Source organism: Mauremys reevesii, linkage group 4, assembly GCF_016161935.1.
Source record: "Mauremys reevesii isolate NIE-2019 linkage group 4, ASM1616193v1, whole genome shotgun sequence".
NCBI classification, from domain to species: domain Eukaryota; kingdom Metazoa; phylum Chordata; order Testudines; family Geoemydidae; genus Mauremys; species Mauremys reevesii.
Window position 1 is genome coordinate 16,432,868 of NC_052626.1, and position 12,982 is coordinate 16,445,849.

The window sequence follows — 12,982 nt, forward strand, 5'->3', positions numbered from 1 at the left end:
CTAGAATTATTATCAGCTGAACTCTCCTTATGATCATAAAGGTGTCAGTATAACACTTTCTGAGTAAGTCCCTGTATTCAGAGAGATTTCCTTGCACAAAGATTGCAAAGCAGATGTCTTTATGTGGTGAAGACCTTATAACTCATAAGTTGCAATGCATAAAAATATAGAGGAATAATAAAACACATGGGACTATATGAATTATCCAAGGTAGATACCTCAGCTAGCATAAATTGGCATCACTCCATTGACTTCATTTAAGTCAACAGAGTTATGTTGTGTTACATCAGCTGAGCCTCTGGCCTGCAATGACAGTCCCAAGAGGCGATAGCAGTAGGTGAAAAAAAAATTGCCCTCCGGTAACAATAGTTCTTGACATTGTGGTATATTGCCCCAAGCCAAAGCTTAGTGCTGCTTACTCTGTTTGTACAGCTCTACGTCATACTGTCTTACCTAATTAATTAGCAGCGGGGAGTTACCTATTCTGCTGATGTTAAAGTAAATTAGAGAATCAGCTTTTGCAGTGACACAGCTCTAGTGCATAATGCATTATTCTTTAACTCTGAGCATGGAAATGGCCCTGGTTGTCAAAATTTTCTCTCTCTAGGTAGTAATAGACTACTCTGATGCACGTCTGTAATTGAATAATGAGTCTTCGGAGCATTGTCATGCCTGGGGAACATGCTTAGTCCTCGTCTCTGCTCTTACGTCTCCCCTTCCTCTGAAAGCTCGCGTACAGACCAAAACAATTCAGACAAGCTTTACAGGATGACACAGGGAGAGAGAGCTGAAGCAAATGCTTTCAAAACTCCAGTCACTGTTGTCAGACAGACTCTTGTGTGAAGCCACTGGGAAATTGTTTGCAACTTCAGACTGCTGCATTAATTCAGTGGGACCTGCCTACTGCAAATTCCTGCAACCTCTGTCATTGTGTTGCTTTCCTGTACTATCCCACAGCAACAGGAAACTTCTTAGTGGCCTTTGCCATAGGCAGGTATCTCATCTTGCAGCGCTCCACAGTAGGTTTTCTGACAGCACGTAGGAGCTGACTGCATAGTCACTATCAAACACGCCACCTGAAACAGGTAGTCAGGTACCGCTATCTGAAAGAGCTATAGCTAGCGCCCAGACACGTGTCAATTACCAAGCCAGAGAATCCCATGCGGAGTATTTGTCAGGGCTATGCCAAGGGTGATATTGAGCCCTGTGCACCAGGCACAAACAAAGCTGCTCCTGGCTATTGTTTGTTTTACAGGAACGCAAAGAGGCCTCACCCATGATTGGGCCCCATTATGCTAGTTGCTGTACAAACATAGTAAGAAAACTCTTCCTGCCAAGAGCTTACAATCTGGCAGACAAAGGGCAGGCGACAAGAAGTCGTGTTCACACCATCCTACAGATGGGCAAGTGAGGCACAGAGAGACTCAAGGATTTGCCCGAGCTTACATAAGAAACCTATGGCCTTATTCCCAAGACCACCCTTTCCCAATAAAGCATCAGTGGGCTGGAAGCCAGGCATAGAGCTTGGAATGCCCATCTGTCCAGGCGTGAATTTCACCCCAAGCGAGCCCCTCATTCTAGGTATTTGCTCCCTCGGTATTTACTGCCTGGAAGTACAGGGGCTACATACATCACAGCTTCATTTGTATGGCATTGGTCATAGCCCAAAACACTTTGCAGTGATAAATAAAATACTACCCGAGGGGGAGAGAAGTTAAATGACACAGGCAGGGAGAAGAGACGTGTCCTGTTGAGATTGGAAATGAGATGTTGGCAGGGGGAAGGGGCGGAAGATATAGGGAGGCTGCTTCTGATGACGGAGGAGAGGCCTGTCACATCGGATGTGGTGAGGGCTTAGAGCTGATGTTATCTGAATGGAAGAGGAAAGTAACCCCTCTAATCTGTGTACTGACATTCTCCCTTGTTTTATTGCGAAAGTAAGGGGCACACATGGGTTTTGAATTGGCTGATTTCACAACAAATGATGGTTAAATCAGTTTCCCGTCACCGTGTGTCCTGTTGCACAGGTATGGAACTCAGCCAGATTTCTCCCAGCTAAGACTCGGATGCGCCCACTACAGAACAGATGCCAGCCCAGATCCAAGGCCCAGCTACAGTTTGACAACAATGCAGAGGAAGCTACTCTCCCTGGAGAGAGGTCATACCATGTTCTGAGCTTCCAAACCAGGGAAAATCTTCCGGAACTCATGTTTCAAGTTCACTTTGGGCAGCTCAGTGGAGTTACTCCTGATTTACACGAATGTAACTGAATTTGGTCCAGCACATCAGTGTTGCTTCCTGCTTTCATGTATCATATGATTGATAGGTCTTTTCCTGTTTAATTTCTAACAGATAGCTACACCTCTTCCCTGATACAACGCGGTTTGATATAACGCGAATTCGGATATAACACAGTAAAGCAGCACTCTGCGGGACCGGGCTGCTTTACCGCGTTATATCTGAATTTGTGTTACCGCAAGCGGTTCCTCTGCGCCCGCCTGTTACTTGCTGCGGCCCTCCCCGGGCCTTCCCCCCCTGCCCCAGCTCACCTCTGCTCCTCCTCCTCCCGCGAGTGCGCCGCAGTGCCACTTCTCCTCTCTCCCAGGCTTGCCGGGCCAAACAGCTGATTGGTGCGGCACGCCTAGGAGGGAGGGCGGGGAAGCCAAGCTGCGGCACACTCGTGGGAGGAGATGGTGTGGAGGTGAGCTGGGGCAGGGGAGGCCCCGGGGAGGGCAGCAGCAAGTAACAGGGGGGCGCAGAGGAACCCCTCCAGCTCATCTCCGCCTCCTCCCCTTCCAGGCTTGCCGGGCCAAACAGCTGATTGGCATGGCAAGCGGGGGGGGGGTGAAAGCGGTTCCTCTCCCTACCCCGATGTAACGCGGTCTCACCTATAACATGGTGAGATTTTTTGGCTCCTGAGGACCACGTTATGTCGGGGTAGAGGTGTAACTGAAACAGCATGAGAGCCTAGAACTGCAAAGGTCCTTATAGCAAGTAGAGAGAGGGCTGCTATACTGCTTGTGTCAGCACACAGCCCACAAATCCCCTATGGGTCTCTCCTCCGGCCTAAGTCCATATACTGTGCCAATCACTGTGGTATTTACTCTTGCCCTTGAGAGCTCACAGATGAATGTACGCAGAACGCAATAGGTGAATGAAACCAACGAGTGGGATGGAGGTGGGTTTGGGAGGATGACAGTTTGGCCAAAAACCAGAAGTCACAGCTCATCACTTGCCTAACCAGTGCCGGACGGGAGTGATTTGAAATATTTGCAGCTTGTTACGTCTGGAATGTTGGTTTTAAATGCAGAAGGCCACATCTGAGCTGGTGTAAATAGTCAGAGTTCCAATACAGTAAATGGAGCACTGCTGCTTTAGACTGCTTGAGGATCTGCGACATAGTCCTCCTTAGGTTAGGTGGAAGTCACATCTCTTGATCACTTTCAGGCCCCATCTCCCAGTCCCATCTTGGTCACTAAGCACTTCCAGAGGAAGCATACTTGACACTGATGTGTTGGAATCCCTAGACTTTAGAATAAATATTTGAGTTGTAAAATGTTAACAAAATGGATTGGCATTATACATGAAAGTGAAATCCTTCCTTTTTAGCTCGGAAACCTTGTGATAATGGCAATGCTACAGTCGACGAGCATTATGAATAAAAATGTAGATGCATTTAGGAATTATAAGATTTGTACAGAAATGTTCAAAGGACTGAAGTCTTGAGTCTCTCTAATTAGTGCTGGGAGTGAACATCATTGAGTTTAAGTGAAAGAATAGCAGCTTGTTGCCATGCTGTCTGTTTAAATACATGGCCTGTTTTTCCCTTAGTACATTTCATTATGGAATACAATATTAAAGCTAAAAAAAAGTCTTTATTAGCGAGCAGATGGTTTTGCAAGTCTTCTCAGTGAGATGATGAAGGAAACCTTGACGGCGGGCTTTTTACATTACACTTCAGCGGACTATTGCCATCACAAAATTGAAGGGTCTTCTTTTATCCCCCTTGTTCCGGCAGAGCTTGGCTTGCTTTGAAGCCGGAAGATTATATATAAAGAAATAGAACCAATAGATGTTATCACAGAATATCAGGATTGGAAGGGACCTCAATGCAGGCCTAGTTCTCCTCTTCCAGGGGTTTTACATCAGTGTAGCATCACTGATTTCAATAGTCGCTCCATGATTTACTCTGCTGTGGAAGGAGACTTGAGTGTCGTCATCGCTGAGCAATTCAGGGGATATGTTACATTTCTCATGTACTCGCATACTTTCATTTTCATTTTTTAGACGTTAGGTACAGCAGGTCAGCAGCGCATCTGAACTTCCCAGTACTTTCTGTTTCTAGACATATGAATTGCAGGATCAAAATTAGCCTTGGATATTGGCTCTGTCCTGCTACCTTGCAAAGCCTGGTCATGCCCCTGTAGTGACTGCAGACACAGCTTTGACCACAGCGTGGCGCTCTCAGGTGTGCCGTGTTAGCCTATCAAACCGGCGAAGCAAACAAACAAGGTGTGCGTGCAACTGGCCTCTGTTGACTGTGTTGGCGGCAGAGTGAGTAACTCATGCAGTGGCAACCACTAGGCCTGTTGTTTTAGTGACTAATGGATAAAATCTGTCCCAGACTTCAGCTCATGCAAAAATCCGACACCAGTATTCTTAGAGCGACCTGTTCTTCCGATATCATGGGCTTTGCCCTGGCTTCCCAACAAATTTTGTATTACTCACACAGTTGCTTTGTCTGTCCTGTGTCTCCCACTGGCCAGCTGATTCACTGCTCCGGATGCTGAGCTCCAGTAATCCAGGCCATCTGGGGTCTCTGAGCTAAAATTTGAAGTCCTAAATGTTTATACTGCTCTGAACAACATGGAATCCAGGTACCCTACTTCAACTATTAACCCCCAAACAGGCATTTCATATGCCGCGAAACAGTAGAAACAATCTTTTAAATACGTAACCGTGCTGACTTACGTGGTGCCTTGTAAATAGTTCCATCATAAATCTCTTAGATTAACAATTTGGTTGCGTGTTTGCCACTTTACAGCTAGACAGCGTGACTGGTTCTGAGGCCGTTTAGCAATGCACATTGAGGCTAAACTTGGTATTTAAAAATGGCCTTGTGAGACAGGCAGCCCAGAAACTTTGAGAAAAATAGAGCTGATTTCAAACAGCTGACATGCAGGCTGAATAAATTGCAGCTGGTCTGTTTGTACTGCACACAAATTGCTACTGCTGGCAGTTTTCTTTAAGTCTCCAAAGCGGCAACTTCTAGCTACTCAGTGCTAAGTCCAGGCTCTGGGTAAAGCTACGGTGGGAAGTTCCTGGGGAACCTACTCCGGGGCTAGGAAGCTCCTAACGCCCAGCAGCGGAAGAGTGTGGGTTGTCAGCCTTAAACTGGAATTTCCTGGAATTTGTCAGTTTATTACAATTGCCCTGTTATTAAACCCAGGGTTCTACCCGTTCCTTTTGCAATCGCTATATGCCATGAATCAGAGAGCAGTGTGAGCCGTTATCTTGCTCAAATGTAATTTGATTCTTCTCCCCTCTTAGTATTTGATGAGAAACCTTTGTATTTTCATGCTTTAATACAATCTGGCACATAATTACAAATGACTCATAGGTAATCTCGGGCATGGAGCTCTCTGAAATTAGATGATAATTTAGCCTGGAATTTGTATAGCAAGAACTAAGGCAAAGACAATTATAATTATTCTAATCAAGATATCTTTTTCTTTTCCTGGGATATTGCTCTGTGAACTGCTAGAGGCCTGAAAGTATTTAGACCATTTCTGCCACTCATTGTCTTCTGGACAAACACTACTGATCACGGTGTATTTTCATCACTGTAACATCTCCTGGTAAGTGCTAATGACAAAGGAAAGGCTGTAATATGTGAAAGCAGAGCAGTAAAAGTATCTGCTGAGGGTGGTTGTGAGCCTGGTAGCTGCAGGATGACAACCTCCTCAGAGCTTCATTCCAAGGTATGTAGATTCCCAAGATGACAGAATGTTGCAAGGGAATGAGCTGTTCGGTTCCAACCAGGGCAGACAGGGCAAATTGCCTGGTGCAAAGACATCATTCGTTGGCCTGGAGCTTGGTGGTAGGGCGACACCACCAGCAAGGATGCACGTTGTCAGCTTTCCAGAGAGGGTCCTGGACGCATATATAGTTCCAGATTCCAGGGTCTCAGAATTTGCCACAGATTCTACTCCTCCCTGCAAAATTGTGGCCTGCCTGGCTCCATAGCTTAGGGGTTAGAGCACTGGTCTTGTAAACCAGGGGTCATGAGCCCAAATTTGGGGGGAAGGGATAGCTCAGTGGTTTGAGCATTGGCTTGCTAAACCCAGGGTTGTGAGTTCAATCCTTGAGGGGGCCATTTAAGGAACTGGGGTAAAAATCTGTCTGGAGATTGATCCTTCTTTGAGCAGCAGGTTGGACTAGATGACCTCCTGAGGTTCCTTCCAACCCTAATCTTCTATGATTCATTTAAAGATAAATTGCTTTTAGCCCTTATGGTTGCAAAGAAAAGCTTGAAAGTAAGAGCTAAGTGTAACCCACTACAGAGCTTTTCTGCCTGAGTCTTCGGCCAGCTAGCCAGTAACAATCGCGCTAGCAGGCGCAAACTGCCCTATTTGCCACAATGGTTAAATCTGAAACCTAATGACCTCACAGTTTCAGTGCCAACATTAACAACGGTCTCACTGCTGATCGTGCTGGCAGAAGTGTCCTGCTAACATGCTTATGAATACGGCCAAACTGCCACCTGCACCTCCACACATGCCAAAGTCTCCACCATCCCCTGCATGGCAGCCTAAACCTCTAACCTCCCTGCCCGACAATTTCTCTGACGGGGTCAGGCATTGTTGATACCAAAATCTTTGTCATGTTAGTAAAACAGAAATGCAGGGCCAGCACAAAGCATATTAAATTCAATATCAAAATGATGCAGGGGCTACTGCATTAATTGCATTGCCTGTGCTCAGAGTTAATTGAATAAAAACCTATTTTATTTTTAAATGAAATGAGGCTGATGCAGAATTCCCAGTCTGCTGCCCCAGGGTGCAACAGAATCCAGGCCGCTTTCTGCAGGATTTAGGCCCAGCTTGGTATGGGGCATCCCTCCCCCATACTCTCCTTAGGCCTTTCACAAACATGGATCTGCTTCTGCTCCCTGATGCCCAGAGGAAACACATGTAATACGTTACATGAGAGAAGCCTCATTACCGGGTTCTGCTGCCATGCTGTTGTACGTACTTATCATGCTCTTGCTGCTGTTCAAAGGAAGCCCAGGAGTATAAACTCCTCTCTTGTTTAAGTGACAGTAGAGGCAGCAGCACAGGGAAAGAAAACCCCAGTGTACTCTCCAGGGACTTAAATCCTGGTGCAAGATAACAGGGCCCCAGGGGCAGGATTACATCAGAGAGGGATAATGGTTTGGCTCTGTTAGCATGTCACACAGCTCACATGCATATAACGGCTCAACATGTTGAGTTCAGCCGCTATCTTGAAAGTGAAAACTTTCAAGTGAGAGAGATTTATCCAGCCCCCAAGAATGTAGGCGGGGGAACGCTTCTGGCACTGGAGTGATGATCCTTCTGCTAGGTTTGCGTCTGAGTTTTAGCTTGTGCCTAGGCAGAGTAATATCCTGCCAGAGGATTGAGGCCTTTTCGAGTGACCTGCAAATGGATTTAACACATTTCCATCATCTCTCACAGTACCCGGTATGTGCTGAACGCTGCTCCCACGGATGAGGTTATATCTTACCAACTGAAAGCTCACCTCCCCCACCCCCCTTTTCGGTCCGTGACGTCTATTCTCTCCCCAGCAAGCCACTCTCCCTCTTGATGTGATTTCCTAGCATGCATCACATCGCAAGGTCATATCAAGCGTGGATCTCAGGGATCACAGCCAGCCCAGGAGGGATCAGGCAAGTGTCTTTTTAAAGCGTGTGTACCCACTTTTGCACCATTTTTAGTATCCCACTCACCTGCCCCATGTCCCCATGGGTCACCACCATCCAGGATTCTGCCCGGTTCCATAGGAACAGTGGTATTTTCAGCATGATGCCTTCATACCAGTGTAGCAGGCGTACAAGGATGTCACGGCCAGGCAAAAATACAAGGCAAGTTTTCAGCTGCTAATGTGCTGTGCAATCCATTCTGAGGCTGGAAAGGTGATAACGTTTAGTTAATTCCTTTTGCCAGGTCACCCTCAGCTCGACCAGAAATATCCTCGGCGTTACTTCAAACCCTGCCCACGGCTACATCCTGGCCGATCCGCGTTTTCAGCTGTATGCTGGCAGAGGGCAAGTGAGAGAGGAGCAAAGGTGGGTTCTGAGGACGTTAGAAACGAGCCCTGACTGAACAGTCCCATTCCTGTTCCTGCCAGAGCCTCCCTTCCTGGCTCAGAACCACGTCAGATTTCAACTTGTGGTGGGGAGTTGCTTGCTGACTCCAGCTAAGCAAGTGGGGCAAGTTTAATTGGTGGAATCCTCATCCCTTGGGGTCCCTGTTGCTGGCATTTCACAGGGACTCATTCTCATGAGGTGAGAGGGGGATGACTGGCATCGCTAGTCAGTGTGGGCCCAGTTGGAAAGAGAGGTTTGGTCCCAGCTCTATTGGACTGATCATGGGACTAGGAGTCAGGACCGCCTATGTTCTGGCGCTGGGTCTGCTACTGAATTCCTCAGAGACGAGTCATTAAATCTCTCTGCCTTGGTTTGCCCATTGGTGAAACAGGAATAGTAACGCCCACCTCACGGGGATGCTGGGAGGCCTCTGGCTAATGTTTATAAGGAGAGTTGATGATTAAGAGTAAGTTGCACAGTAAGTGGTTTATCATCTAATTAATCATGCAGGCTGGCTACCATGACTGAGTTCACCCATTCTCTGGCATCTAAGAGGAGACCAAAGACGAGCAATACAGGAAGGGGACCGCATCATTTCCTTTATGCATCGCTAGTGTGTACTCCCTTCTGCTTCCATGCTGTCTGCGTCGCTGTGGAGGAGTGGGGGGCCCTGGAAATGTATATGTGGCTATTCCCAGACTCTGCCACTTTCATACTCTGGCCAGAGCAGCCGTGGGTCAGCATGGAGGGCACAGGAAGGAAACGGTGGCAGATTTCAGGCTGCCCTCAGTTTCTTGAGTTTATTTACAGCACAGACAGTGCTGCCTGCAGGTGATCAGCTCCAGAACATTAAAGACTCCTTGGATTCCAGGCCGGGAGTGTTTAACAGACGATCTGCCTTCTGCGGCAGGTTGCTCCTTTCCTTGTGCTGCTTCTCACGCCCACAGCTCAAAGTAGCACCTACAGGCGCCTGCATACGTTCATCTCTGCTTCACGTGAGAGCAGGGCCAGGCCTGTGTGCAGTAACAGAGTCCCCCTCCCCTCTGTGACTTCCTGCCACCACCCACATCCCCTCCTGTGCCTCCTCTCCTTGACCTGCCTGTGATCCCCCTGCCACTTATCTCCTGTTTGCCAGGCTTAGCTGGCTTAAAGGGGGATGGAAGCGAGAGGCAGATGTTGAGATAAGGCATTGTGAGCAATGCAGCCACAGGATGGGGGTTGAAACCCACTGCCCAAGGCAGTAATAGGCTGGTGAGTTGGCAGTGGGGCCAGGCAATCTCACCAGGCGTACACCTGCAGAATGAATGGCTCTTTTAGGAAAACCCAGCTGCAGCGAGATTCCCCTGACTCTGGGGCATGGAGTTGGCCAGGGCAGCCTAGGCATCGTCAGGGAGGCTGGTAAGGCAGAGGGGCTCTGCTTTCTACACGCTGCTCCCCGTGTGATTTGACTGAGGTGGGTGATGTAGAAGCCGCCCCGCTCCACTGAGGCACATGGCAGCCCACTGCCGGGACTGGCTGGCTCCTCTCACGGCCTCTGGACTGGCTTGTGTGCTCTCTTCCTCCCATGTAAGTGGTGTCTGGTCCCTGTGTTCCAGCTGATACCAATGGCCCAGAATCCCTTGCACTCAGCTCTGTCAATCACAGGCACTGCCCAATGATGCTACAGGGCTGGACACGCCAGGTGTAGCCTAGTGGGCTGCAGGGGAGAGCACTAGGAACTGCTGTGGCCTGCAGGAGCCAGAGGAGAATAGGTTGGAGATGGAGACACCGTCATGGGGGGGTCTGACTGGTGACTCCCATAGTGTGTAAAGTGCCGGAAGAGCAAGTTCCTGTGCAATTTAGACCCAGGTGCCGTAGATATGAGCACGAGGAGAAAAACATTTGTAAGGTCTTGTCTACATGGGAAAATTGCCCTGGTTTCAGCTGTACGGGGTCAACAGAGGCAACCTCCTCTGGAGGACACGTACTTCAGTTTAAGAATGGCTCACTCTGCTTTAGCTTAAACAAGTTCCTAATCAACGTAAATAAAACCGAAACAGGCCTGGTTTAGACAGCAGGGAGAACCTCCCCACGGCCTTCTGCTCGGGGTCTGAAACCTGGCTCACATAGACAGACCCTCGCTGTGGCCAGTCTGATCCCTTGTCTCGCAACTCAGTGATCTGGAGCCTTCTTCCTTCCTTCGCTGCCCTTTGTCTCTCTCGAGTGCCCTAGTAACTGAGCTGTGCGACTGCAAAGGTCACCTGGTGATCTCGCTCCTTTCTGCCTCTCTTGTGTGCATGTTACCTTTTCCCTTTCACTGATACGCGGCACATCTTGCCTGAATCACTCCATGGCACAAGGGAGGTGTGTCATTTCGGGTGATCTGTGGTTGCATGGATGAGTTTAGCTGTGTGGGATGTGCGTGTTGCCTATATCAAGCCTTCGTTTCAGTGAGCTCAGGACAGCATGTTGATATGAGCAAGAATTAGCTGAGTGAGGGATTTCAACTGGGGATAAATATTTGGACTCGGGGACATGTCAGCAAGGCAGGTGGTTGAAATCCTCCAGCTGGAAGCCTTTGGAAATTAAAGGTGCAGCAGACAGTGAGGGGTGTGGGGGAGGATATGCTACACATTAGAAAGGGGGGAAGGGAGAGACGGCAGATGTTCTGGGGCAATGCTAGATGGGCAGGGATGTATGAGAGCCTGGCGGCCTCTGGAAATGAGCTGAGCTGAACTGGGTGAGGAGGCAAACCCCATTTCGTCCAATGTTTGTCTTTGCAGTCAGCATTTATTTTTAGTACATCTGCTGCCCCCTTTCTCACAGGAGAAAGAAAGGGATCCCTGTCCTCCCCCATTCCTGTCCGAGCTTGTGAGTCAAATGTAGCTGCTGGAGAACAGTGGCTTTAAGCCACTATTGCAGTAGCAGGTTGAGGTCTCTGGAGGATTCAGATCTAGCTAGCTCAGAAGGAAGTGGGATTGGATTCAGAGCAGCTGCTGGGAAACATCTCTTCACAGCAGACCCAGATGCGATTAACCCTTGATGTTTGTGCATTGAAATATAACACTGTAGTGGAGGAGGTTTAATGTGACTGTATGAGACAGCCTCTGTCAAGTGAAAGCACCATCAACAATATTATCTGGTTGATCTGTGTGGTTTTTCTATGCCTTATGGCTACTGGCAGTTTTGTTGAGGTAAATTTACTTGCATTATGGGAATTGCACTTTAAGGTAAGTACAACATCTTGCCCTGGTGAGGGGGTGGAGCTGCAAGCAAATTCCTCACCATTGGCAGTGTCCAGCAGGAGGGGTGAAGCTGTGGTGATGAGCGCTTTCATATGCCTTCCCCTTGCGAGATCCTCACCTAGATCTGTCCTCCTACGGCATTACGTTCTCATCTGGGAAGTGTCCCTATCGCTCCCCTTGGCCCAAGCAACAATTGCAGAGTTAAAATAATAACCAGCCATTCTGTTTGGATGCACTTCTACGCTGTGATCTTACTGGGTTGTAAGTTCATGGCTGGGCTGTCTTTTCTCCTTAGGGATGGGTTTGCATGTCCTCCTGCCTATCGTTCCTGATTCCTGTAGGACAGAATGAACCGGGATAGGGCCTTTAACGTCACAAACCCGGGGGTCCCTGCCTGAAAGGTGCTTCTGCAACTGTGTGAAATGAAAATGATTTCTATACAATGGGAACTATTTAATGCGAGAAAGGTGTGACATTCCCCTCTGGTGTTATCCTGGCTAGTGATCTGCTAGGTCACCCCAATCCTTGACTCTGGGAGCCAGACTTACCCTGCTCTGCTGTGAGAACCCCCACTCCTGGGCTGTCCACACACAGCCTCTGGCATGTAAACTGCTCCTTGGATTGTGCAACCAAATGACACGAGCCAATATCTCCAATCCCAGACACAACCCTAGGAACCTCCATCTTGCAGTGTCCACTTATGCCCGCTGGACACTGCAAGCTTATATGAGTTTAACAAAGAAATTGATATGTACCAGGCTTGTTATCCCAACGGGAGCTTCTGACACACTTCAAATCAAATGCTTCAGGTAGAATAAACAAACACATTTATTAACTATAAAGATAGCTTTTAAGTGATTATAAGTCAAAACATAACAAGTCAGATTTGGTCAAATGAAATAAAAGCAAAACTCATTCTAAGCTGATCTTAACACTTTCAGTGCCCTTACAAACTTAGATGCGTCTCACCACAGGCTGGCTGGTTGCTCTTCGGCCAGGATCTCCCCTTTGATCAGTGCTTCAGTCGCTTGGTGCGGTGTCTGTAGGTGGAAGAGAGAGAGCCTGGGAAACGTCTCTCCCTTTTATCATGTTATTTCTTCCCTCTTGGCTTTGCCCCTCCCCCCCTTCAGAGTTAGGTGAGCATTACCTCATCGCAGTAAAGGTAAAACTGACCAAAGGAAGGGTGGGTGACTCCCTTGAGAGTCTAACAGTTTCTTTTGTTGCTGCCTAGGCCAGTGTCCTTTGTTCCTGTGAGGCTGGGCTGGGTTTGTCCCATACCTGTCCTGATGAGGTGTGAACTGCCTCTCTGCTCTTGGAGAGTTTTTGCCTGGGCTTATTTTAAGCCATGAGGATCTATTTTCAGCCCATAACTACATACATGAAATTATAACCTATAACATCACTGTAACAA